The following is a 27,512-nucleotide window of genomic DNA, read 5'->3' on the forward strand; positions in this document are numbered from 1 at the left end:
TACATAAAAAATGTTTTTGTCTTTGTAGGTCATGTTGTGTCTTTTTTGATCATTTTGTGTCTTTTTTGGTCATTTTGTGTCTTTTTTGTGGTCATTTTGTGTCTTTTTTGGTCATTTTGTGTCTTTTTGTGTCTTTTTTTGGTCTTTTTGTGTCTTTTTGGTCATTTTGTGTCTTTTTTGTGGTCATTTTGTGTCTTTTTTGTGGTCATTTTGTGTCTGTTTTGGTCATTTTGTGTCTTTTTTAGTCATCTTGCGTCTTTTTTGTGTTTGTTTTGGTCATTTTGTGTCTTTTTTTAGTAATCTTGTGTCTTTTTGTGTCTTTTTTGTGTCTTTTTGTGTCTTTTTTGGTAATTTTTTCTTCATTTTGTGTATTTTTTTTTAGGATTTTTTATGTCTTTTTGGTCATTTTGAGTCTTGTTTTAGTCATTCTGTGTCTTTGTGTTTGATTTTGTGCCTTTTTGTGTCTTTTTTTCTTCATTTTGTGCCTTTTTTACATAACTTCAGTTTTTTACGTAACTTCCGTGGCTCATGTCACCCTCGTAACAACTTCACTTCAGGCATTTACATACATTTTTTTACTGTTTGAACTGTCTTTTCTAACGCCTAACCAGGAGGTTTTTTGCCCTAAACCTAAGGTGAGTGGGTTTGATTTTTTAAATGTTTAAGGTTTCTTGATAAGGACGTTGGTTATCATCAATAAAACCATGTTAAATGTCCACCCAGCATCACAGCTTCAACAATAGATTACACTGTTTTAGCTCGCTAATTAGCACTTTGGAACAACAATATTCTGTTTTACACGGAGAAAAAGCTGGAAATTGAAAGTGAAATTGAGACTCACCACAAATGTCTGAACAGCAGGAAGAGGTGTTACTGGCTCTGTTACTGCTGAGGTTTAGACACAGTCAACAACATACAACTGGTGGCTTTTTGGGCTGTTAAAGGAGATTTACCACAGAAAAACTGCATACATTATACACAACACTACCAGGCTTTGTTTAGTTTTGTTGTAATTGTCTGTGTATATGCATGTCCCTTTTTCTTTTTTCTTTTTCAGAGAATTAAAGTGAAACTCCCCCTTATGTTCGAATTGTTCATAATGTTAATACATAACAGTGTTAAAAAATTGGGCCTGGGAAGGAAACTGATGAAGAAAACCAGGAGGTTTTTTGCCCTTCTTTGTAGGTAATTTTGTGTCTTTTTTGTGGTAATTTTGTGTCTTTTTTAGTCATTTTGTGTCTTTTTTGGTCATTTTGTGTCTTTTTTGTGGTAATTTTGTGTCTTTTTTAGTCATTTTGTGTCTTTTTTGGTCATTTTGTGTCTTTTTTAGTCATTTTGTGTCTTTTTTGGTCATTTTGTGTCTTTTTTTGTGGTCATTTTGTGTCTTTTTTGGTCATTTTGTGTCTTTTTAGGTCATTTTGTGTCTTTTGTGGTCATTTTGTGTCTTTTTAGGTCATTTTGTGTCTTTTTGTGTCTTTTTTGGTCATTTTGTGTCTTTTTTGGTCATTTTGTGTCTTTTGTGGTCATTTTGTGTCTTTTTAGGTCATTTTGTGTCTTTTTGTGTCTTTTTTTTGTGCCTTTTTGTGTCTTTTTTGGTCATTTTGTGTCTTTTTTAGTCATCTTGTGTCTTTTGGTGTCTTTTTTGTGTCTTTTTGTGTCTTTTTTGGTCATTTTTTAGTAATTTTGTGTATTTCTTTTTAGTAATTTTGTGTCTTTTTGGTCATTTTGTGTCTTTTTTTAGTCATTCTGTGTCTTTGTGAGTGATTTTGTGCCTTTTTGTGTCTTTTTTTCTTCATTTTGTGTCTTTTTTACATAACTTCAGTTTTTTACGTAACTTCCGTGGTCCATGTCACCCTCGTAACAACTTCACTTCAGGCATTTACATAAATTTTTTTACTGTTTGAACTGTCTTTTCTAACGCCTAACTAGGAGTTTTTTTGCCCTAAACCTAAGGTGAGTGGGTTTGATTTTTTAAATGTTTAAGGTTTCTTGATAAGGATGTTGGTTATCATCAATAAAACCATGTTAAATGTCCACCCAGCATCACAGCTTCAACAATACATTACACTGTTTTAGCTCGCTAATTAGCACTTTGGAACAACAATATTCTATTTTACACGGAGAAAAAGCTGGAAATTGAAAGTGAAATTGAGACTCACCACAAATGTCTGAACAGCAGGAAGAGGTGTTACTGGCTCTGTTACTGCTGAGGTTTAGACACAGTCAACAACATACAACTGGTGGCTTTTTGTGCTGTTAAAGGAAAGATTTACAGCAAAACATGCATACATTATACACAAGACTACCAGGCTTTGTTTTTTTAGTTTTGTTGTAATTGTCTATGTATATGCATTTCCCCTTTTCTTCTTTATTGACTTTCTTTCAGATAATTAAAGTGAAACTCCCCCTTATGTTCAAACTGTTCATAAAAATGTTAAAAATTGGGCCTGGGTTGGAAACTGATGTAGATATGTGACTATGGATACAGAATGAAAATCCTGACTGTTCTCTTTTCTATGATTTAGTTTTCTTTTCCTTTTTTTTTTTTTTTTTTGCTTTTCCTTTGTATCAGGAACATGTAAATCTAAGAGAAATTATGTTTTGTTTTGTTTTTTTAGAAAGGAAAATATCCTACGTTGTATGAAACCTGTTGGCCTTAATAACGATTAAAAAAGGCTACCAGGCCTTACTATAGGCATCTGACAATATGGAATCTGTTAAAATGCATTTAGATGTTACAGTACTTTATATGTGCAACTAACCAACCAACCAACCAACCAACCAGCCAACCATCCATCCATCCATCCATCCATCCAACCAACCATCCAAACAACCAACCAACCAACCAACCATCCATCCATCCAACCATCCAACCATCCATCCATCCATCCATCCAACCAACCAACTATCCAACCAACCATCCATCCATCCATCCATCCAACCATCCATCCATCCATCCATCCAACCATCCAACCATCCAATCAACCAACCAACCAATCAATCAACCATCCATCCATCCAACCATCCATCCAACCAACCATCCATCCATCCATCCATTTTCCTCCGCTTATCCCGGGCTGGGTCGCGGGGACAGCAGGCTAATGTAATGATCGCCTTCTGAGTACTGTCAGTTTAAATTACTTTTGTTTCTTTTGGTTACCACGGTAACGTAAGTTCGTAGTTGAGGCTGACTGTACTCCTCCGTAACCATCTTTACGTTGTTTTTCTTTCTTTTTTTTTAACTTCAAGTCCGGCATATAAATGGTGTTTGAGCTTTCCCTGCACAAAATAAACGTGCAGTGTGACGGTAAAGACTTGTTTTCTGTTCTTATTACAACTTCAACGTACATTTTTTACAGTTTAAACTGTCTTTTATAACGCCTAACCAGGAGGTTTTTTGCCCTAGACCTAGGTGAGTGGTTTTGATTTTTTTTTAAATGTTTAAGATATGATGTTTAAGGTTTCTTGATAAGGATTTTGGTTATCATCAATAAAACCATGTTAAATGTCTAGATATCAGCTCTTAAATTAAACTTTTATCAGCTATTTTTGTTGTTATCATTATATTTGTCCAAACAAATGGACCTTTCAGACATTAAAATGAACAAAACAGTGAATAAAACAAGGTGGTCTAATCATTTTTTCCATATAAAACAGTTATGTGACTGATCTGCTTTGCTTTCACACCCTCAGTGAAGTGGACCAGAGTCTGATTAAAGCAGATTAAATCCTCTTTCACCATGTTTTAACTGACATTGGTTGAAATAAAAGATGCTATCTCTACTCCTACTAGGACCATGTTGGCGTATTTAAAGCATTTAAGTGATGACGAGTTTTTAAAAGTAAGTTTTGTTCAAGTTTCCTTGGCAGATGGAACATTTTGGCATTGGGCTTTTTTCAATAAAAGTAAAAGTTCTGCAGTGAACAAAGACTTATTGAAAATAAATCTATGAAAACCAACTGAATCAGCTCACACACTTCACACATTAACAGACTCACTGTATCCAACCTAAACTCTCAAAAGCTGCTCTCAAATTCATGGTTAGGATATTCATTTGTAACGCAGAAAAATACTGTTTCTGAAAATCCAGCATGGAAAATCTAACTTTAATAGCTTTTATATACATGAAACTGTTCTCTGTTAAGGAATAAATGATGGCTGTGGCCTTAAAAATCCTCTGTTTCTGACTCTACTAACCCCTCCATGCTGAGTTCCAGCTGCTTCCTTCAGGGTGAGTAACTCTGGCTGCAAACTCCATGAGGCCAGTTTCAGTTTGATGATGATATACCAAGTAAAACTGGAGACAAGCTCAAATAGATTTAGTATCAAATGATAGAACTGGATGGAACCCTCTTATATGGTAGATTTGACACCTTTGGTCACATTTGTAACATTTAAAATTCTTAATTGAGCATGATAGTGTTTTGAACTGACTAAAGGATCAAAAAAGACACAAAATTACAAAAAAAAGACACACAATTACATAAAAAGGCACAAAATGACCAAAAGAAAGACACAAAATGAAAAAAGACACAAAATGGCTAAAAAAAAGGACACAAAATGACTTAAAAAGACACAAAATTACCAAAAAGGACACAAAATGACCAAAAAAGACACAAATTGACAAAAAAAAGACACAAAAAGACACAAAATGGCTAAAAAAAAAAGACACAAAATGACTTAAAAAGACACAAAATTACCAAAAAGGACACAAAATTACGCAAAATAGACACAAAATTACCAAAATAGACACAAAATTATATGTTAGATTTGACACCTTTGGTCACATTTGAAACATTTAAAATTCTTTATTGAGCATGATAGTGTTTTGGAAGTTGAAAAAAAGATTCAAAATCACATTTTATGTTGAACTAAAGGACTAAAAAAGACACAAAATGACCAAAAAAGACAGAAAAAGGCACAAAATTACCAAATAAAAGACACAAAATGACGAAAAAAGGCACAAAAAAGAAACAAAATGACAAAAAAACGACTCTTTATTGAGCATGATAGTGTTTTGAAAGTTAAAAAAAAGATTCAAAATCACATTTTATGTTGGACTAAAGGACTAAAAAAGACACAAAATGATCAAAAAAGACAGAAAAAGGCACAAAATTACCAAATAAAAGACACAAAATGACGAAAAAAGGCACAAAAAAGAAACAAAATGACAAAAAAACGACTCTTTATTGAGCATGACAGTGTTTTGAAAGTTAAAAAAAAGATTCAAAATCACATTTTATGTTGGACTAAAGGACTAAAAAAGACACAAAATGACCAAAAAAGACAGAAAAAAGCACAAAATTACCAAATAAAAGACACAAAAAGACACAAAATGACGAAAAAAGGCACAAAAAAGAAACAAAATGACAAAAAAACGACTCTTTATTGAGCATGATAGTGTTTTGAAAGTTAAAAAAAAAGACTCAAAATCAAGGCAAGGCAAGTTTATTTATATAGCACAATTCAGACACAAGGCCATTCAAAGTGCTTTACAGGGGCAAGATTAAAATACATAAAACACATTAGAAGACATTTTAAAGCGAATAAAAAAAAAAGACATGTCCACTGTCTGTATTTAAGTGGATGTCATTGAGGAGGAAAACCTGACTGGAAGACATCAAAGCAGTTATTCATTGCTCAGTAGTTATTTAGCTGTTGATAAACAGCTTTTTCAATGATTTTGCTTAGAAATGGAAGGTTAGATATGGGCCTATAATTGTTCATGAGTGATTTTTTTTGGTCATTTTGGGTCTTTTTAGGATCTTTTTGTATCTTTTTTTAGTCATTTTGTGTCTTTTTTGTATCTTTTTCTGTCTTCTTTGGTCATTTTGTGTCTTTTTTTTAGTCATTTTGTGTCTTTTTTTGGTCATTTTGTGTCTTTTAGTCGTTTTGTGTCTTTTTTAGTCATGTTCTGTCTTTTGTGTCTTTTTTTGGTAATTTTGTGTCTTTTTTAGTCATGTTCTGTCTTTTGTGTCCTTTTTTTGGTAATTTTGTATCTTTTTTAGTCGTTTTGTGTCTTTTTTTGGTCATTTTGTGTCTTTTTTGGTCAATTTGTGTCTTTTTTAGTCATGTTGTGTCTTTTGTGTCTTTTTTTTGTCATTTTGTGTCTTTTTTTGGTCGTTTTGTGTCTTTTTTAGTCCTTTAGTCCAACATAAAATGTTGATTTCGAATCAGACAGACAACTTTTTCTTGTGTTAATCTATGCGTACTCTACATCCTCCTGGTTGTGGTGGGCGGACGCCTCCAGAGTCTGGTTTGCTCCCAGTAGATGACCTCGTGTTGTCTCCAATCACATCCAGTAAGAAGAGTCTTCTTTGGTCATTTTGTGTATTTTTTGGATCTTTTTGTATCTTTTTATAGTCATTTTGTGTCTTTTTGTGTCTTATTTGGTCATTTTGTGTATTTTTTTGTTTTGTTTTTTTTTAGTCATTTTGTGTCTTTTTGTCATTTTGTGTCTTTTTTTAGACATTTTTTGTATTTTTTGGTCATTTTGTGTATTTTTGTGTCTTTTTTTTTGGTTATTTTGTGTCTTTTTTTAGTCATGTTGTGTCTTTTGTGTCTTTTTAGTCTTTTTGTGTCTTTTTTTTGGTCATTTTGTGTCTTTTTTTGTCATTTTTTAGTCATTTTGTGTCTTTTTTAGTCATTTTGTGTCTTTTTTGTCATTTTTTAGTCATTTTGTGTCTTTTTTAGTCATTTTGTGTCTTTTTGTGTCTTATTTGGTCATTTTGTGTCTTTTTTTTAATGTTTTTTTATATGAAAGCTATTAAAGTTAGATACAAATTTAGATAAGTAGTTAAAGTTAGATAAAGTAGTTAAAGTTAGATAAAGTTAATTTTGTGTATTTGTGTATTTTTTTTGTCATTTTGTGTATTTTTTAGTTATTTTGTCTCTTTTTGTCATTTTGTGTCTTTTTTTAGTCTTTTTGTGTCTTTTTTACTCGTTTTGTGTCTTTTTTTGTCATGTTGTGTCTTTTGTGTCTCTTTTTGTCTTTTTGTGTCTTTTTTTGGTCATTTTGTGTCTTTTTTTAGTCATTTTGTGTCTTTTTTTGGTGGTTTTGTGTCTTTTTTAGTCCTTTAGTCCAACATAAAATGTTGATTTCGAATCAGACAGACAACTTTTTTCTTGTGTTAATCTATGCGTACTCTACATCCTCCTGGTTGTGGTGGGCGGACGCCTCCAGAGTCTGGTTTGCTCCCAGTAGATGACCTCGTGTTGTCTCCAATCACATCCAGTAAGAAGACAACGTCTCCAGGCGATGAAGCTGTCACTCTGTCAAGTGGAGTCTTTTTTTGGTCATTTTGTGTCTTTTTTGTATCTTTTTGTATCTTTTTATAGTCATTTTGTGTCTTTTTTGTATCTTTTTGTATCTTTTTATAGTCATTTTGTGTTGTTTTGTGTCTTATTTGGTCATTTTGTGTGTCTTTTTTGCTCATTTTGTGTCTTTTTTGTGTCTTTTTGTGTCTTATTTGGTCATTTTGTGTATTTTTTGTTTTGTTTTTTTTAGTCATTTTGTGTCTTTTTTTAGTCACTTTGTCTCTTTTTGTCATTTTGTGTCTTTTTTTAGTCATTTTGTGGGTTTTTTGGTCATTTTGTGTATTTTTTAGTCATGTTGTGTCTTTTGTGTCTTTTTTAGACTTTTTGTGTCTTTTTTTGGTCATTTTGTGTCTTTTTTAGTCATTTTGTGTCTTTTTGTGTCTTATTTGGTCATTTTGTGTCTTTTTTTAATGTTTTTTATATGAAAGCTATTAAAGTTAGATACAAATTTAGATAAGTAGTTAAAGTTAGATAAAGTAGTTAAAGTTAGATAAAGTTAATTTTGTGTATTTTTTTGTCATTTTGTGTATTTTTTAGTTATTTTGTCTCTTTTTGTCATTTTGTGTCTTTTTTTAGTCTTTTTGTGTCTTTTTTACTCGTTTTGTGTCTTTTTAAGTCATTTTGTGTCTTTCTTTAGTCATGTTGTGTCTTTTGTGTCATTTTTGGTCAATTTGTGTCTTTTTTTTAGTCATTTCTAAAAATGTCTTCTTTAGTCCTTTAGTCCAACATAAAATGTTGATTTCGAATCAGACAGACAACAACTTTTTCTTGTGTTAATCTATGCGTACTCTACATCCTCCTGGTTGTGGTGGGCGGACGCCTCCAGAGTCTGGTTTGCTCCCAGTAGATGACCTCGTGTTGTCTCCAATCACATCCAGTAAGAAGAGTGTTTTTTTGGTCATTTTGTGTCTTTTTTGTATCTTTTTATAGTCATTTTGTGTCTTTTTTGTATCTTTTTGTATCTTTTTATAGTCATTTTGTGTCTTTTTGTGTCTTATTTGGTCATTTTGTGTGTCTTTTTTGCTCATTTTGTGTCTTTTTTGTGTCTTTTTGTGTCTTATTTGGTCATTTTGTGTATTTTTTGTTTTGTTTCTTTCGTCATTTTGTGTCTTTTTTAGTCATGTGTCTTTTTTGGTCATTTTGTGTCTTTTTTTAGTCATTTTGTGTCTTTTTTTGTCTTTTTTTGGTCATTTTGTGTCTTTTTTTGTCATGTTGTGTCTTTTGTGTCTTTTTTGGTCTTTTTGTGTCTTTTTTTGGTCATTTTGTGTCTTTTTTTGTCATTTTGTGTCTTTTTTTTGTCATTTTGTGTCTTTTTTTGGTCGTTTTGTGTCTTTTTTAGTCCTTTAGTCCAACATAAAATGTTGATTTTGAATCAGACAGACAACTTTTTCTTGTGTTAATCTATGCGTACTCTACATCCTCCTGGTTGTGGTGGGCGGACGCCTCCAGAGTCTGGTTTGCTCCCAGTAGATGACCTCGTGTTGTCTCCAATCACATCCAGTAAGAAGACAACGTCTCCAGGCGATGAAGCTGTCACACTGTCAAGTGGAGGAGCAGCTCCACGCTGACTTCTGCTGGCTGCATATCGAACCAAATCCTCCAAACTTTCCTCCCTACAACTAAACAATGCATACAATAAAGAGCTGTCCGTGGTGCTGAAGTTCATTTTCTCACCCAGTGAGAAAAAAAAAAAAAGTGCTAGAATATGTGGGTGGAACAACAACAACAACAATTTGTGTTTTTGACCTGTTTTAACATTTCAACAGAAACTTTGTTAGGATTTAGTTAACAAGAAACTCACATAATTGCAAAAAAATAAATAAAAATAGACCCGAAAACAACTTGTCCACTGCAGAATCAATACATGAATTCTCCAGTCGAATAAAACACCATTTATTTGACTCTATGGAGTCTTTTTGGGCTATTTTGTCCATTTTTTATTCCTTTCCATCCTGCCTGTATTCACCACTTAAAACATGTTTAAATACCATGTTGGTATATTTTTCACCTATATGACCTGATAATAATAATAATAGATTTTTTATTCTGACTTACTGGATCAACATTTAGAACCAAAAAGAAACAAAGAAAAACCAACATAAATGTGATCTTGTGATTGTGTGTGATCCTGTCATCAACTCTGGTTTTATTCTAGTGGGACTCTGTTTGATTTGTGTGTTTAGTGTAACAATTTGTCATTTTGTGTCTTTTTTTTTGTCTTTTTGGTCATTTTGTGTCTTTTTTTTAGTCATTCTGTGTCTTTGTAAGTAATTGTGTGCCTTTTTTTAGTCATTTTGTGTCTTTTTTTGTCTTTTTCTGCATCTTTTTGGTCATTTTGTGTTTTGTTTTAGTCATTTTGTGTCTTTTTGGTCATTTTGTGTCTTTTTTTAGTAATTTTGTGTCTTTTTGTGTCTTTTTTTTCAGTAATTTTGTGTCTTTTTGTGTCTTTTTTTCAGTAATTTTGTCTTTTTTTGTTCATCTTTCGTCATTCTGTGTCTCTGTAAGTAATTTTGTGCCTTTTTGTATCTTTTTGTGTCTTTTTGGTCATTTCGTGTCTGTTTTTAGTCATTTCGTGTCTGTTTTTAGTCATTTTTTTGCCTTTTTTTTGTCATTTTGTGTCTGTTTTTAGTCCTTTAGTCCAACATAAAATGTGATTTTGAATCTTTTTTTTTTTCTTTCAAAACACTATCATGCTCAATAAAGAATTTTAAATGTGTCAAATGTGACCAAAGGTGTCAAATCTACCATATAAGAGGGTTCCATCCAGTTCTATCATTTGATACTAAATCTATTTGAGCTTGTCTCCAGTTTTACTTGGTATATCATCATCAAACTGAAACTGGCCTCATGGAGTTTACAGCCAGAACTTTAGAGGTAAATGTACAGTAGGGCTCCACGCTGCTTTGTTTTCTAGTCTGATGGAGGCAACAAGTCTGGATTATTTGGAGCTCCAGGACACTCCACAGGGTTAAACAACAGTGTTTTCTTTAGCATCAGCATGCACAACCAGCACCAATAGTTCCTATCTCTTCTAATAGTGCAGGTAATTGTTCCTCTGCTGTATGAACGGTACTTTTCCTCTCTTAAGACCCATTCGGACTGGATTTATTCCTCCTGAGGGGAGTGGGATAACTTGAAAATGACCTGTGCTGGTCAGTGATTTTAATCCCGTCTGCAGCATTTATGCAGGTTGTTTTTCACTCCCACTTTCTGTAATAATTATAGCAGCAGTTATAGCTGCTGTGCTTCTGTGACTCGGCTGGTCTTCTAGTAATGTAAATCCTGTTCAGGGTGTCACCTTGTTTTTTAAAGTGGCTATTTGAGTTGTGAAGAGCTGCTTGTCCTCCTACTTCTCTGTTCCCATTTATCAGCACAGTGTTACATTTTTCTGAAAAGGGAGTAAGTAAAATTTTTTTTGATAGCAAAAAGGCCTTCAAACCATAGACTGTATATAAATAATAGACGTAGTCACCGTGATGTCACCCGTTTGTTTTTGGCCCGTTTGAGGCATCGAGTTCACTGTTACACTCTTCTCCATCTTGTTTCCGGTACGGGGGGCAAAAAACAAAACTAAATGTTGGTTACTGACCTCAGAAAACTGAGCAGCGACTCCTTTAGGGTCTGTTAGTCCAACCAAACGATGAACAAGACATTTAATGAACAAAACCTTCAAATAAACTGTCAATAAATGAAAATACAGTGAAAGGGTCAAAGTTATGAGACCAAACCGCTAAACGTCCTTTTTTATATCTATATAACGTTATATATAACTTTATTGACACGTTGCCGTGGATACGCATTGTTCTGCTTCTCTCCTGATGACGGCTCGCCTTGTTAGTGACCTGTCAATCAAAGGTAGCCCCGCCCCAAATCATACGATTCTTTATCTTCTATTTTCTTCTAAATGGGGCCATTATTTACACTATTAACATCAGATTGTCTTGAAGAAGATTTTTTACTAGTGATTGAGACCATAGTGTTGTCCTGAAAGAAATTCTGAGGTAATAAATCAAGTGAGAAGTTTTCTCATTTTGTATTGAAATGAATGGACAGAAATGTTTTTGCAGCTTCCTGGTTTGCCTCCCTGCTCAGACCCGAGGTTGCCGCCTGCTGCAAACTAAACAACATATTAGACTGTATGCTAGCGTTTGTCAAAATGAGCGCTTTGCAGCTCACTGTACCGTGGAGCATTCTAAGAATAGCGCACACATCATAAGGTTCCCAGCTTTCAGATGGTTTACACCAGTGGTTCCCAACCATTTTCTTGAGGGACCCACATTTTTACCATTGTAAACTTTGGCGACCCCCCCATTGTCCATTGCTTCTATGAAGCCGAACTCAATGTGGCTTTCATGGTAGCCTCTCTTTTTCTTTTTGAGATATTCAGCATTTTCATCTCCCTGACGCTTCGCCATTTTTCCATTAGCTCTGTGTTTCTGTTGCTAGGTGAGGTTACCTCTAGGTGAGGTTACCACTAGGTGAGGTTACCTCTAGGTGAGGTTACCGCTAGGTGAGGTTACCTCTAGGTGAGGTTACCACTAGGTGAGGTTACCGCTAGGTGAGGTTACCGCTAGGTGAGGTTACCACTAGGTGAGGTTACCTCTAGGTGAGGTTACCGCTAGGTGAGGTTACCGCTAGACGAGGTTACAGCGAGGTGAGGTTACCTCTAGGTGAGGTTACCGCTAGGTGAGGTTACCGCTAGGTGAGGTTACTGCTAGACGAGGTTACAGCGAGGTGAGGTTACCGCTAGGTGAGGTTACCTCTAGGTGAGGTTACCGCTAGGTGAGGTTACCACTAGGTGAGGTTACTGCTAGACGAGGTTACAGCGAGGTGAGGTTACCGCTAGGTGAGGTTACCGCTAGGTGAGGTTACCGCTAGACGAGGTTACAGCGAGGTGAGGTTACCTCTAGGTGGGGTTACCTCTAGGTGAGGTTACCGCTAGGTGAGGTTACCGCTAGACGAGGTTACAGCGAGGTGAGGTTACCTCTAGGTGAGGTTACCGCCAGGTGAGGTTACCGCTAGGTGAGGTTACCTGTGTATATTGCAGGAGGGATGTTACACATGTCCTTATTATCGCAATATAGCCTTTATTTTTAAACTTTTCTATAGTGATTTTTCCATTTAAATAAATGAATAAATGTTTAATGTAGCCCTTATTTAGTTGTTTTTGTCCCACTAATTAATTAAATGCTGATATGCTATATATATATATATATATAGCTCCACATGAGAAATGTGAGATCCATGTAATTGATCACATGTGTTAAATTCAATAACATAGACCTTTGTCGTGGAAATCGGAGTCCCTTTCTCTGTTTTCTCTGGTTGAAGTGTGATGTGGATTACAGTTTAATGAACAGCTCTCGTCCAGCATGACGTCCCCGCGCCGCAGCAGCTCAGGGACCTTTTTGTCGCACGTCTTGTGTGATTGTAAGGTCATTAGTCGGTACAGCAGAATGTCACCCAATGTGTTTCTTTGTTTCTATCTGGAGGCAGAAGGGAACGAGAACAAACAGCAGCTGCTGCCAAAGAAAAATAACATCTTAAACAATAAAAATCATCTTTGAAAGATTCTTCCATTCCTCCAGCAGATGTTTTTGTCACATAGATCTTTATTCAAGCCTCTTTACTGGCTTCATTGTGACGACGGGAACTTTTTATCTACTGTGTCACTTTTAAAGTTTTGCCAAAAAACTTGGCACGACAGCAGCTACGGTCGGCTAAACTGTGCTGCTGCCGTGCAGTTGCCAATAACTCCGGCTCGTAGCGAAAGTTTTCGTCGTGCTGGAGAGAAAACTTTCTCTTCCCCGATGTTCTTTGCCTTCTGCCGTCTTTTCCATCCACCCCTCTTTCTCTCTCGCTCTGCCGACTGGTGGAGGCTTTGCTTGGCTGGCTGCACGCAGGAATGCAACCTGAGTGGGCCGAGTAGAGGGAAGGTTAGAGGCCAAGGCAGCACAGAGCTGATCCGAGAACAGCCGCTGCCAAGGTAAACAGAGAGAGAGAGAGATGGGAGCCGTGGATGTAAATATAGAAAGATTATGGTGCTTTGACACGTATCCCTCCCCATCTGAATCACATCCTGGAGCATTAACTACCTCGATCTGCTCCGAGGAGACTTCCACGGCTGAAAGAAAACAGTAAATAAAATCCTTGAAAGTTTTGGACGGACTTCCGAGGCAACGTTGGTTTATATTTTATTTATATTGAAAAGTATTCTATCGTCAGGAGTGCAGAGACGATGAAATGAAGTAAAAATAGTGATAACTAAACTGGGAAATGAAGCTTGAGCTTTGAGAATTGGACAGTGTTTTTAATTGTAATTAATAGCAATGCTTTAATTTGTCACATGACCTCCAGGCGGCCATATTGAAACACTATTTTGCAGACTTTTCCAAAGGAAACAGCTTTGACATTTTGCAACACAAAAAATCACCCAAAACGTCATTTCCTGGCCCTTTTATATCTGAAAAATATATATTCCTACTGATAGGGGAGTAAACCTTCATTTTTGATAGTTTCATACACTTAGACTGTTTAAGACATTTATTTCAATGGGTCGTTGGTTCAATGGTGCAATGTTTCCTCCAGGCAACATTCAGACAAGAAACCAGTTAAAAAAGTCCCTTTTATAATGTTTTTAAATTAAAAATGTTATGTATTGTTCCCTGTTGAAGCTACTGAATCTTTTACACGTGTTTACTAAATAAATAAATAATAATTTTGTGTCTTTTTTGGTAATTCTGTGTCTTTTTTAAATAATTTTCTGTCTTTTTTCGGACTTCCGAGGCAACGTTCGTTTATATTTTATTTATATTGAAAAGTATTCTATCGTCAGGAGTGCAGAGATGATGAAATAAAGTAAAAAATATAGTGATAACTAAACTGGGAAATGAAGCTTGAGCTTTGAGAATTGGACAGTGTTTTTAATCGTCAGGAAATTACAAGATATAATCTCTAATGGATGTGGACATCCAGCAGGACAAAGCCAAAAAAAAAAAAAGAAACTCAATAGCTGTCAGAATTCTCCTCTGAGTCATTATAACTCAGTTAAATCCTCACTTACAGACATAAAACACTTACTGATTCATTCATTCAGTGTGACTTACACTTCCTGAGGATATCATTATCGCTGATGTCTGTCACAAATAAATGTCCATAAATCCACTTACAAATCATAAAAGAGAAAAAAAGCTTTGGAATTTACCAGAAAATGGTCATTTTCCTGTCCATGAGTACACTGCAGACAGAGACTGCTAATAACTAATCCGGAACACTTTTAATGGTGCCAACTTGCCAAAATGTCAACAAATGGAGCCTTAAAATGGAGCTCATGAAACAATAGTGTGGAATTTGGAAATTGCCAAAAACTGCAAGTCCTCGACCAGCCACTAGAGGCAGACTCCAAAAGCGAGTCGATCCCCATTGACCCCAATGTTAAAATGCCCAATCACTGCAAAAACATGAAGCTTACCAAGTATTTCCTTTTTATATCTAGCAATAGTATCTTAATTATATTGTTTTGAGTATAATTTACCTAACCTGGACCATAACATCCACCCACCCACCCATCCATCCATCCATCCATCCATCCATCCACCAATATCCATCCATCCATCCATCCATCCACCTTCCATCCATCCACCAATATCCATCCATCCATCCATCCATCCACCAATATCCATCCATCCATCCATCCATCCACCAATATCCATCCATCCATCCATCCATCCACCAATATCCATCCATCCATCCATCCATCCACCATCCATCCATCCACCAATATCCATCCATCCATCCATCCATCCACCCACCAATATCCATCCATCCATCCACCCACCAACATCCATCCATCCATCCACCAATATCCATCCATCCACCAATATCCATCCATCCATCCATCCACCCACCGACTCACCTATCCATCCATCCACCCACCCACCCACCCACCCATCCATCCATCCATCCATCCAACCAACCAACCAACCAACCATCCATCCATCCAACCACTCACCCACCCACCCATCCATCCATCCAACCATCCATCCATCCATCCATCCACCCATCCACCAATATCCATCCATCCACCCATATCCATCCATCCATCCATCCATCCACCAATATCCATCCATCCATCCATCCACCAATATCCATCCATCCACCAATATCCATCCATCCATCCATCCATCAATATCCATCCATCCATCCACCAATATCCATCCATCCATCCACCAATATCCATCCATCCATCCACCCACCACCATCCATCCATCCACCCACCAATATCCATCCATCCATCCATCCACCCACCCACCCATCCATCCATCCACCCACCCACCCATCCACCCATCCATCCATGCATCCACCAATATCCATCCATCCATCCATCCAGATTTTTTATGTTTTTATGTTATTCTCTGTATTGGTGTCCGTGGTGACCACAGAACTTGATGACAGTTCAACTGCTGTCACACACACACACACACACACACACACACACACACACACACACACACACACACACACACACACACACACACACACACACACACACACACACACACACACACACACACACACACACACACACACACACACACACACACACACACACACACACACACACACACACACACACCAGCAGCAGCAGCGATGGCACCAAACTTGACATCAGAGACTAGGGAGCATTCTCATATTCATAAGAATGAAATATGAATGAGTTCTGCACGCATGAATACTATGGTGCAGTTACACATTCAAATAAATTAAACATTCATATTTACATTTGCAACAAAGTGGATATTGCAGTTCCACTGACGTTGAATATTGTATAAAGGGCGTTTTTGTTCAGACACACATTGATTCTGTTTGAATATGATGGAGGCTGCAGCGTTTCTAACAAAGGCCCTGAAATATTGGACATTTTAAAATCCATCTAATGTGAGAATAGAAAGGAAGTAGCAGGCCTGGTGTGGAGCAAACAGCTGCATGTCAACTAACACACACACACACACACACACACTGAGGGTCCGCTCATATTTATATAATACACTGTGTGTTTCTCTGGTGTGATGTGGCCTTCAGTCTTTTTCTTTTCATTTAACCAACATCTGTGAAGTGCTGTTAGTGCAACGCCACATCTCTGAAAATGAAAAAGGAAGAAGACAATACACAGTAGCAGACTGTTAACTCTTTTAGATGCTGGTTCAGTGAAAGAAATGACTGAGTTGCAACCAAAATGAATGCAAGGTATTAACTCTAAGGAGTCTGGGCTATTTTTTCCATTTTTGAATCATTTTCATGTCTTTTCGTGTCTTTGTGAGTCATTTTGTGTCTTGATTGGTCATTTGTGTCTTTTTTGTGTCTGTTTTTGGTTATTTTGTGTCTTTTTTGGTCAATTTGTCTCTGTTTTTTGTAATTTTGTGGTCAATTTTTGTCTTTTTTGGCCATTTTGCACCTTTTGCGTCATTTTGCGTCTTTATTTGGCACGTTTGTGTATTTTGTGGTCAATTTGTATCATTTTGTGGTCAATTTTTGCCTTTCTTTGGCCATTTTGCATCTTTTTTTGTTATTTTGCATCTTTTTTGGTCAATTTGTGTCTTTGTTGGTTATTTTGTGTTTTTTTTTTGCTATTTTGTGTTTTTTTTGTCAATTTTTTAAAAGTCAAAAGTTGAAAGTTACTTTATTGTCAGTTCTGCTACACGTGTACACATACAGAGAACTGAAATTACTTTTCTCTCAGAACCCTCGTTTTTTTGTCATTTTGTGTCTTTTTGTGGTCAATTTGTGTCTTTTTGGTCATTTGTGTCTTGTCTTGGCCATTTTTTTTACTCCTTCCACAAAGTTCTCCACCATCACTAGATCTCCCAGGTCTCGTTCACAGCCGTCTGGCTCCTCCCACCAATCGCTGCATCCAGAATGTGATGGAGGTAATTCCAGATCCTTCTCTGTTCACTAATACTATCTGTACATATCCTGGACATTTGGTGGAAAGACTCCTGGAAGTTTATTAGAGCTGCCAGAGCAGCTTGAAGGTCCCACCATGGAAATAAACCACAATGTTTCTTTATTTCCCAAGCATATTTAACTCCATTAATGCTATATTTTTTGCAGCTTTTTTTTTTGCCATATTGAAAACCTGTTTTGCAGACTTTTCCAAAGGAAACAGCTTTGACATTTTGCACCACAAAAAATCACTCAGAACGTCATTTTCTGGCCCTTTTCATATCTAAAAAATATATATTCCCACTGATAGGTGAGTAAACCTTCATTTTTGATAGTTTCATACACTTAGATTGTTGAAGACATTCATTTCAATGGGTCGTTGGTTCAATGTTTCCTACAGGCAACATTCAGACAAGAAACCGGTTAAAAAAGTTCCTTTTATAATGTTTTTAAATTTGAAATGTTATATATTGTACCCTGTTGAAGCTACTGAATCTTTTACACATGATTATTAAATAAATAAATAATAATCCTGTGTCTTTTTTAAAATAATTTTGTGTCTTTTTTTTGGTCATTTTGTTTCTTCTTTGAGTAATTAGTTTTTTTCTGTCATCTTGTGTCTTTTTTAGGTCATTTTGTGTCTTTTTAAAATAATTTTGTGTCTTTTTTTGATAATTCTGTGTATTTTTTTGGTCATTTTGTGTATTTTTTTTAATTTTGTATCTTTTTTTTGGTCATTTTGTGTCTTTTTAAAGTAATTTAGTTTTTTTCTGTCTTTTTGGTAAGTTCTTTGTATTTTTTTGGTCATTTTGAGTTTTTTGGGGGGTTATTTTGAGGTTTTTTTTGGTCATTTTGTGTCTTTTTTGTAATTTTGTGTCTTTTTTTAATAATTTTGTGTCTTTTTTTGATCATTTTGTTTCTTCTTTAAGTAATTTTTTTTCTGTCATTTTGTGTCTTTTTTTGGTCATTTTGTGTCTTTTTTTTAGTAATTTTGTGTCTTTTTTAAGTAATTTCGTTTTTTTTCTGTAATTTTGTGTCTTTTTTGGTCATTTTGTGTCTTTTTTAATAATTGTGTATCTTTTTTGGGTCATTTTGTCTCTTTTTTAAGTAATTTATTTTTTTTTCTGTCATTTTGTGTCTTTTTAAAGTAATTTTGTTTTTTTTCTGTCATTTTTTGGTCATTTTGATACTGCCTCCAGTGGCCCCCAGGTATTTTGAGTTTAAGTCCCCTGGTTTAAAACCTAGGAAACAAACAGGATATTGGAAATGTATTGATGAACAACAATGTGGTGGAGTAAGTCATTTAAGTTCTGCGTGTTTTCACACAAACTAAAACACCAATTTCCTGCTACAAGAGCTGCTGTTATTATTGGGTGTGTGGGCATCAGAGCAGCTGGAGCAGATCATGTATCTGTCACTGCTCCTATCGATGGAATCTGCTCCAAACAGGAACACCTCTGACATTTTTACATGACATGTTTTGGATATTGTTTTGTTGAGAGACACACAGAATCCCTGAGATCTGATTCCTCTGCCCTCTTGTTTCTATTCTACTTGGTGTTTTTTTGTCCTCTTTGTGCATTTTGCTCATTTTTTTTTATTATGGCAAAAAGCTTGTGCTCTCTTCCCAGACATGTAAGATGGAGGAGCTGCTTTGATCAGAAAATCTGTGAGAAACAGAAACAGCAAAGGGTTGGACTCACAGGCAGCTTTCCAAAGGATTCAAACTGAACTGGTTCTCCATTGAAGATATGGGAAATGTTAAAAAAATGAGTTATTCTAAGATGATAATCTCAATAAAGATATGGCTCCTTACCATTATGTTTTCTTTGTAGCTATATTTTGTGGCCCCCACCTTGATATGAAAGTTTAATGTGAGTTTTATATGAATGGCACTTTACCGTGTGGAAGGTCCCTTTGATTTTTACTTTTTTTTTGTAATTTTGTGTATTTTTTAAATCATTTTGTGTCTTTTTTGTTATTTTGTGACTTTTTAAAAATAATTTCGTGTCTTTTTTTGTAATTCTGTGTCTTTTTAAAAATAATTTTGTGTATTTTTTTAAATCATTTTGTGTCTTTTTTGGTAATTCTGTGTCTTTTTTGGTCATTTGTTCATACCCTGTTGTGTGTGGAAGGTCCCTTTAATTACTTTTTTTGGGTAATTTTGTGTCTTTTTTAATAAATTTGTCTTTTTTTGCAATTTTGTGTCTTTTTTAAAATAATTTTGTCTTTTTTTTAAAATAATTCTGTCTTTTTTGGTCATTTTGTTTCTTCTCTAAGTAGTTTAGTTTTTTCTGTCATTTTGTGTCTTTCTTGGGTCATTTTGTATGTTTTTAAAATAATTTTTTTGAACTGTTTCTTCATTGAAGATATGGGGAAATGTTAAGAAAAATGAGTTATTCCAAGATGATAATCTCAATAAAGATATGGCTCCTTACCATTATGCATTCTTTGTAGCTATATCTTATAACACTTATCATGAATCTTTTATGATCTAAGGATCAAAGAAGGAGATTCCCATTGGTCCTCATCAATGTAATGATGGTGAACTTACAGACAAGAGACGGGAAACATTAAAATAAATTAACTCCTAATAAAGAGATGACTTATGTCTTATTTCCACTAGCCAATATATCGGTCGACCTCTAGTTCACATACTTTTTCCTTTGCTACTGTATATGGAAACATTGTTTCGTACAGCTTTAACCCTCTGGAGTCCATCTATTTATTGAAAATACATGTTTTATTTACAGTAATAACTTTATTTATATCTGATATGTGGACAAGCTGAGAAAGCCAGTTAAAGTTCAATCATAGGAGCTTTCACAGTGTGACATTTATGTTTCTAGACCATTTTTAAAATGGGAATTTTCTTTCTACAATGAAAACTATTACTATTTTTAATTTACATGCAAATAGACTGTTTTGTAGTTGTATTATTTATTATTTTTTCTGCTGTTTTTTGTGTATAAATGGTAAAAAAAAAAAAAGAAAAGAAAAATGGTACATTTCCATAGAAACCTGTGTCTTTTGTTTGTATTTTCAGTATTTTCGCATGATACTTTGTTAATTAAAATAAAATGTAAAATCTGACTGATAGCCAAGTTTGTGTGGAGAAAAAGCAAGTTTTTGCAAGTTGCAGATTTACTAGATTAAAGTGACAAATCTGCGCGAAAAAAGTTGCAGATTTAAGAGAAAAAAGTGAAAAAAAGCAACTTTTTTCTTGCAGATTCACCACTTTAAATCTAAGAAATCTGCACATTTTTTTCTTGTAGATTTGCCACTTTAATGTTGGTAAAAAGGAGCCATGCATGTGATGTAAGGACAGACTGAAAGATGCTGAGACAGAAATTATTGCAGAGGAAGTTGACAAATTTGAACCAAAATCTCCTGGACTTCAGAGGTTTAAATACGTAAAGTAAAGTTGCAAAAGTTCTGTTTTAAGTAACAACTAACAGGTGGAGTCAATGGCGAAAAAAATAAAGTTCCATTAAAAGTCGTATTCTTCATTGCAAAAATGATGTCATCACTTACTTAATCTCAATCTGTCAAGACAAGTTATGAGCATTTGTTTTCTTGAGAAGGTAATTAGGACCCGAACACTAACAGTGGGAGGACCGTGTTGAAATTCATGCGTTTATTATTATAATGGCAAATTAATTGAGTTTTTGAGGCTTTATCATATTCCAAAACTCACCAAACTTGGGACAAAATTCAATCCTGTCGAAAATGTACGAATTTCATTGGTTTCAGAAATGGGCGTGGCTAAATGACCTACTAGCGCCCCCTAGAATTGAGCCCCTAAAACAGGTTTGTTGTAGAGACACGAAATTTGGTACATCCATGTATCATGGGAAGACGCACCAAAAAGTCTCAAGAAGCCATACCCAAAAACGAACAGGAAGTCGGCCATCTTGGATTGAAAATGGCATTTTGACATTTTCCCCATTTCCAAATGAGCCCTTAAAACAGGTTTGTCGTAGAGACACGAAATTTGGTACATCCATGTATCATGGGAAGACGCACCAAAAATTCTCAAGAAGCCATACCCAAAAACGAACAGGAAGTCGGCCATCTTGGATTGAAAATGGCGTTTTAGACGTTTTTCACCATTTCCACGCCGAGTACTTTAACAAACTCCTCCTACAGATTTAATCTGATCCACGTCAGACTTGTTCAGTACCATCACAAGACCTTTGACATCAAAAGCTACTAAAAGCTTTGCAGACCGTCACACTATGGGGACGTGGCATGGCGGCAAAATATGGCGTTTTGGCATAAAACATGAGACTGTATAACTTGACCATACATTGTCCAATCTGCCTCAAACTTGTCATGCATGATGATGGTCCATCACTGAACAGTTCTACATAACTATATTTCATAAAGTCCCAACCTTTTTGATTAGCAACGCCCCCTTTTCCCAACTAATGAACCGTTTGTCCTTGAGCTCCCCTGGCGGCTCCACTCTGCTCGGGCCCGTTTCTCGCTGCTTGCAGCTTTAATTTTCTTTCTTACAACTATTCTCTGCAACAGCTCAAACGTTCAGCTGCAGTGTTGAGTGTTTTTGGTTAGACCGTCTGATTTTATTAGTCAGCTTCTCTGAAAAAGGCATCCGCAGTTGCTCCACCATCTTTCAGTATAAAAACAGTGTCTGTGTGCTCCCTCTGGCTTCCAAAAGATAAAGTCTGACTTCAGTAATTATAGTGATATTTCACTTTGCTTCATCTTATCTAGCACAACTTCATTTTACATAAAACTGCAACATTGCCTTAATTCTGTATTCATCAGCAGCATACAGGCTTTCCGTTGCCTGCCTCTCTTTCATCAATAATTGATTAAGGAAGCATGCTTTGTGAAAAGTGATCCACAAACCAAGAGAAACCAGGAAAGTTGCCTCAGTGCAGTAACAACAGATGGAGATTTTTGAAGCCTATAAAGCACAATTGACACATAACACTGGTGATTTCTAATTGTTAGTGTTGGCAGTTGATGTTGTAGTTGACCCGGAACTCAATAATGGGTCTAACAACTCTAGTCTTGTGTCCGGCTTACAGTTTTCAGTTGGAACTCAGAGTTTGGAGATTCTGCTGTGCAAAACAATCTATGGTGTAATGTGCATGCAGCTTCTTGCAACTGTTCCAGTTCAACACAAATACACAAAACGTTACATTCAGTTATTCGTCAGTATTAGTCAGTTTAATTAATAGTCAGTGGCAGTGCTCCAATGAGCATCTGGTTGTGAATGTGCCTCAGCTCTGCTATTATTCTAGAACAGGGGTCTCAAACTCAAATTACCTGGGGGCCGCTGGAGGCAGTATCAAAATGACAAAAAAAAAGACACAAAATTACTAAAGAAAAACACAAAATGACCATAAAAAGATACACAATGACCAAAAAAAACACAAAATTACTTTAAAAAAGACACAAAATGACCAAAAAAAGACACAAAATTACCCAAAAAGACACCAAAATTACCAAAAATACACAAAATTACTAAAAAAGGACAGAAATTATTAAAAAAAGACACAAAAATACCAAAAATACACAAAATTACTAAAAAAGGACAGAAATTATTAAAAAAAGACACAAAAATACCAAAAAAACCCACAAAATTACCAAAAAAGTAAATAAAGGGACCTTCCACACACAACACGGTAAAGTGCCATTCATATAAAACATTTCATATCAAGGTGAGGGCCACAAAACGTCTTAATGCTTTTGTTAACTAAAACACAGACACAAAGCTTTCATTCACGTAGCTTTTAACTGTAATTTAGCCAGTAAATAGAAGTAGACAGGCTATAGCATAAAAGGTATGAAACAACAATAAACACTAGTTAAATCACACAAAAAACACAAAAGACATTCACTACGAAGCCTCCTGACCCATGATAGAAGAGACAATATCAACGAAAACGATCAAATCAGCAAGTAAACATTGTATGACAAAAGGTAAACACCATCGTTTGAAAGGTAAACAATGTGGCGCAAGCAAGACGCATCGTTTTTTTTTTTTTTTTTTGGCCCACCACCACCCCCACCACTTTGGGAGGACAACTTTATTTTTTATTTACAGAACAAGAAAAGGTCAAAGAACTTAAACAGAAAGTAAGGTAAATAATAAAAAAAAAAAAAGACACATCGCTTTTTAAACGCTCCCGGTGGGACCAAATACTCGACGCTCACGCGACTCGTCCCGGACGGGCTCGGTGGTCTGCAAAATTAAATTGCACTGCAATTAATTGCAATAAACCTACAAAATTGCCATACATTTTTGGATAAAAATTGGTGAAATGGCCTTTTAACCCCTTCTGCTTGGCAACTTTTAAGGAATAAAACCACACAAAGGTAAAATACTGCAGTAAATACATGTGGAAACATGTACATATAGAGTGTGATCATCAGTCTGAAGACATTTGTGCATTTGAGCTGTCAGGACTAGAACTTTGCCAGCGAGTCTTAAGATTAACACCTGTCTCTGAGACGGAGGCAGTTAATATGAGCCGGGGCAGCAGCCTGACAGTGATTGAATCAAAATTACACATCCGTCTCAGATTGGCAGTGCATTAGCTTGCAAATGAGGCTTTCAAAATGTCTTTTTCGACACGGAAAAGTTGCGGTGAGGGGCAGCAATTCCGCCTTGACATCATCTCAATATTTTCCCTCCTCTAGTGGTTTTCTAATGGTCCTCCTTAAATAAGACCTTGTGCTGCTTTATCACACTGAGTGTTGCAGCGCTGCCTGACAAGAAAGGACGTTTCTATTGATGTCAGCCGTCACTGTCACAGGGAAACCTACAGTAGATATACCAGAACAAAGGAGCAGCTGAACCTTTCTCTAACGGATAGAGAGATAGATTACTTTATTCAGTTGTTACAGCAGTCTGGTATTTAAGTACAATAAAATACTTTAGAATAAAATACTGAGGTAGAATTAATAAATAAATAATTATAGAACAAAACACAGAATAGAACAAGAACACTGAAAGTTAACAAGAAGATCAGTTGGTAAGTAGATGGTAATAATGTTATTGTGACTAGACCCTATATAATAATAATAATAACTAGGACTGCAAGCAGTACTGAACGGGCCCTCGCAGAGTGGAGCCGTCGGGGGAGGAGCCTTCACGGGAGGACACGTCAGGCGCGGCGATGTGGGCCAAGTCCCTATGCGTACAAAATCGCGTGTCTCCTACTACTCAGCTCAAAGTAGGTGTAAAACATGTTACTTGCTGTAGCCAGCAGGGGGCGCTATGACTGTGTGTCAATATAGACACGTGGGTGTGTTCGGGGCTGGACCCTAATCATGTGTGTGACATTTGGGACAGATTGGACAATGTATGGTCAAGTTATCCAGTCTGGTGTTAGATGGCGAGAAGCCATATTTTGCCGCCATGCCACGGCCACATAGTGTGACCGTCGGTAAAGATTTATACAACTTTTGATCCCAAAGGCCTTGTGATGGTACTGACCACGTTTGAAGAGAATTGAATGAAATCTGTAGGAGGAGTTCGTTAAAGTATGCGACCTGGAAATGGCCAAAAACGATGACAAGTGCGATATTCAATCCAAGATGGCCGACTTCCTGTACGTTTGAGGGTATGGGTCCAAGAGGCTTTTTGGTGCGTCTCCACATGAAGCACGTGTGTACCAAATTTCGTGTGTCTATGTGAAACCTACTGCTGGGGCTAGGTGAAAAACATGTTACTTGCTGTTGCCTGCAGGGGGCGCTACGACTGTGTCAATATTGACATGTGGATGTGTTTATGGCTGGACCCTTATCACGTGTGTGAAATTTGGGACGGATTGGACAATGTATGGTCAAGTTATGCAGTCTGGTGTTAGATGGCGAGACGCCATATTTTGCCGCCATGCCACGCCCACATAGTGTGACAGGCGGTAAAGATTTATACAACTTTTGATCCCAAAGCCCTTGTGATGGTACTGACCAAGTTTGAAGTCAATGGGGTGAAATCTGTCGGAGGAGTTATGTAAAGTATGCAACGTGGTCATTTTATGAAAAGGGGCGTGGATAAAGCATAAGGGGCGGGGCTTTTTGAAATACTGTTATTTAGAAGTGTTAAGGGCTGGACTCTGATGAAGCATGAGAATTTTGGAGCAGATGGGACATAGAATGGGAAAGTTATAACGATCTCGTGTTTTATGGCGAGACGCCATATTTTGCCGCCATGCCACGCCCACATAGTGTGACAGGCGGTAAAGATTTATACAACTTTTGATCCCAAAGGCCTTGTGATGCTACTGACCAAGTTTGAAGTCAATGGGGTTAAATCTGTAGGAGGAGTTCGTTAAAGTATGCGGCGTGGAAATGGGGAAAATTCCATATTCGATCCAAGATGGCCGACTTCCTGTATGTTTTAGGATATGGCTTCCACTGACTTTTTGGTGCGTCTTGCCATGATACACGTATGTACCAAATTTTGTGTGTCTACGACAAACCAGTGTGAGGATATGAAATTTAGGGGGCGCTAGTGAGTCATTTTGCCACGCCCATTCTCGCAAATACTAGAATACGTAAATTTCACGGGAGATCAAGTTATATTCCAAAAATGGTGAGTTTTGGGATATGTTAAAGGCTCCAAAAAAGCAATTCATTTGGACTAAAAATAATAACTAGGACTGCGCGCAGTACTGAACGGGCCCTCGCAGTACACGCGTGTTGGGGCATGCTGCCGTCGGGGTTTGTGCGTTACAGGGGCCAGTATATACCACCCCTATGAATTTCATTGCCTTAAGTCTTATGGTCTGGGCACAGTGACACTTATTAAATTAAACTCGTGCCAGAGCGCCACCTAGGGGCCGATCAATGAAATCTTTAAGGGTTATCCTCAGGAGGGTATTGACAATAAGTATACCAAGTTTGGTGTTAATCCAACCAACCGATTTGGAGATATAAAATACTTCAATTTAAAGAGCGCCACCTAGTGGTAATCGTCCAAAATTTTGCAGCAAGCCTCAGGGCCTCATGGGGAAGTAGTAACCTGAGTTTCATGTCATTCAGACACACCAATGAGGAGATATGCAACATTTCGTGTTTTGTGTTGAAAATAGCGCCACCTGCAGGAAGTTGTTTTTTAATAACTTGAGTATTCTTTGGGTAATCAAAATTCTTTTAATAACTTTTTGTCATGAGGGTCCATAGATGCTCTGTGCAAAGTTTGGTGCAAAACGATGAAATTGCCTAGGAGGAGTTCGAAAAAGTAGGTTTGCGACATTTCGCGAATTTGCGAAAAAAAACTCCAGGCGAAAATGGGCGTGGCTTATATCACGAGATTCAGCACAACTCAGTGAACGCGTGGATATAAGTTTTTTGAATGTGCGATGAAGTATGTGGGAGTTATTAGCCAAAACGCACTTTCCATTATTATAGCGCCACCTAGTGGTGAAAATTCAGGATGACAATAGATTATAAAATTTTTCGCCAGTTGTGAGTTATATTTAAAGTTTCATGAGTTTTGGGGTATGTTCAGGCAGTGAAATATGCGATCATTTTGGACAAAGAATAAAAATAACTAGGACTGCGCGCAGTACTGAACGGGCCCTCGCAGAGTGGAGCCGTCGGGGGAGGCGCCGTCAGGGGAGGGCACATCGGACGCGGCGCTGTGGGCTCAGTCCCTATGCGTCCCAAATTGCATGTCTCCTACTACTGTGCACTTGGTAGGTGTAAAACATGTTACTTTCTGTAGCCAGCAGGGGGCGCTATGACTGTGTGCCACTATTGACCCGTGGGTGTGTCCCGGGCTGGACCCTAATCACGTATGTGAAATTTGGGACAGATTGGACAATGTATGGTCAAGTTATACAGTCTTGTGTTTCATGGCGAGACGCCATATTTTGCCGCCATGCCACGCCCACATAGTGTGACCGTCGGTAAAGATTTATACAACTTTTGATCCCAAAGGCCTTGTGATGGTGCTGACCAAGTTTGAAGAGAATTGGATAAAATCTGTAGGAGGAGTTCGTTAAAGTATGTGACCTGGAAATGGCCAAAAACGATGACAAGTGCGATATTCAAATGAAGATGGCGGACTTCCTGTAGGGTTTTAGGTATGGGTCCAAGAGGCTTTTTGGTGCGTCTCCACATGAAACACGTGTGTACCAAATTTCGTGTTTCTACGTGAAACCTACTGCTGGGGCTAGGCGTAAAAGATGTTACTTGCTGTTGCCAGCAGGGGGCGCTATGACTGTGTGTCAATATTGACACGTGGGTGTGTTCCGGGCTGGACCCT

This window comes from Centropristis striata, chromosome 5, assembly GCF_030273125.1.
Source record: "Centropristis striata isolate RG_2023a ecotype Rhode Island chromosome 5, C.striata_1.0, whole genome shotgun sequence".
NCBI classification, from domain to species: domain Eukaryota; kingdom Metazoa; phylum Chordata; class Actinopteri; order Perciformes; family Serranidae; genus Centropristis; species Centropristis striata.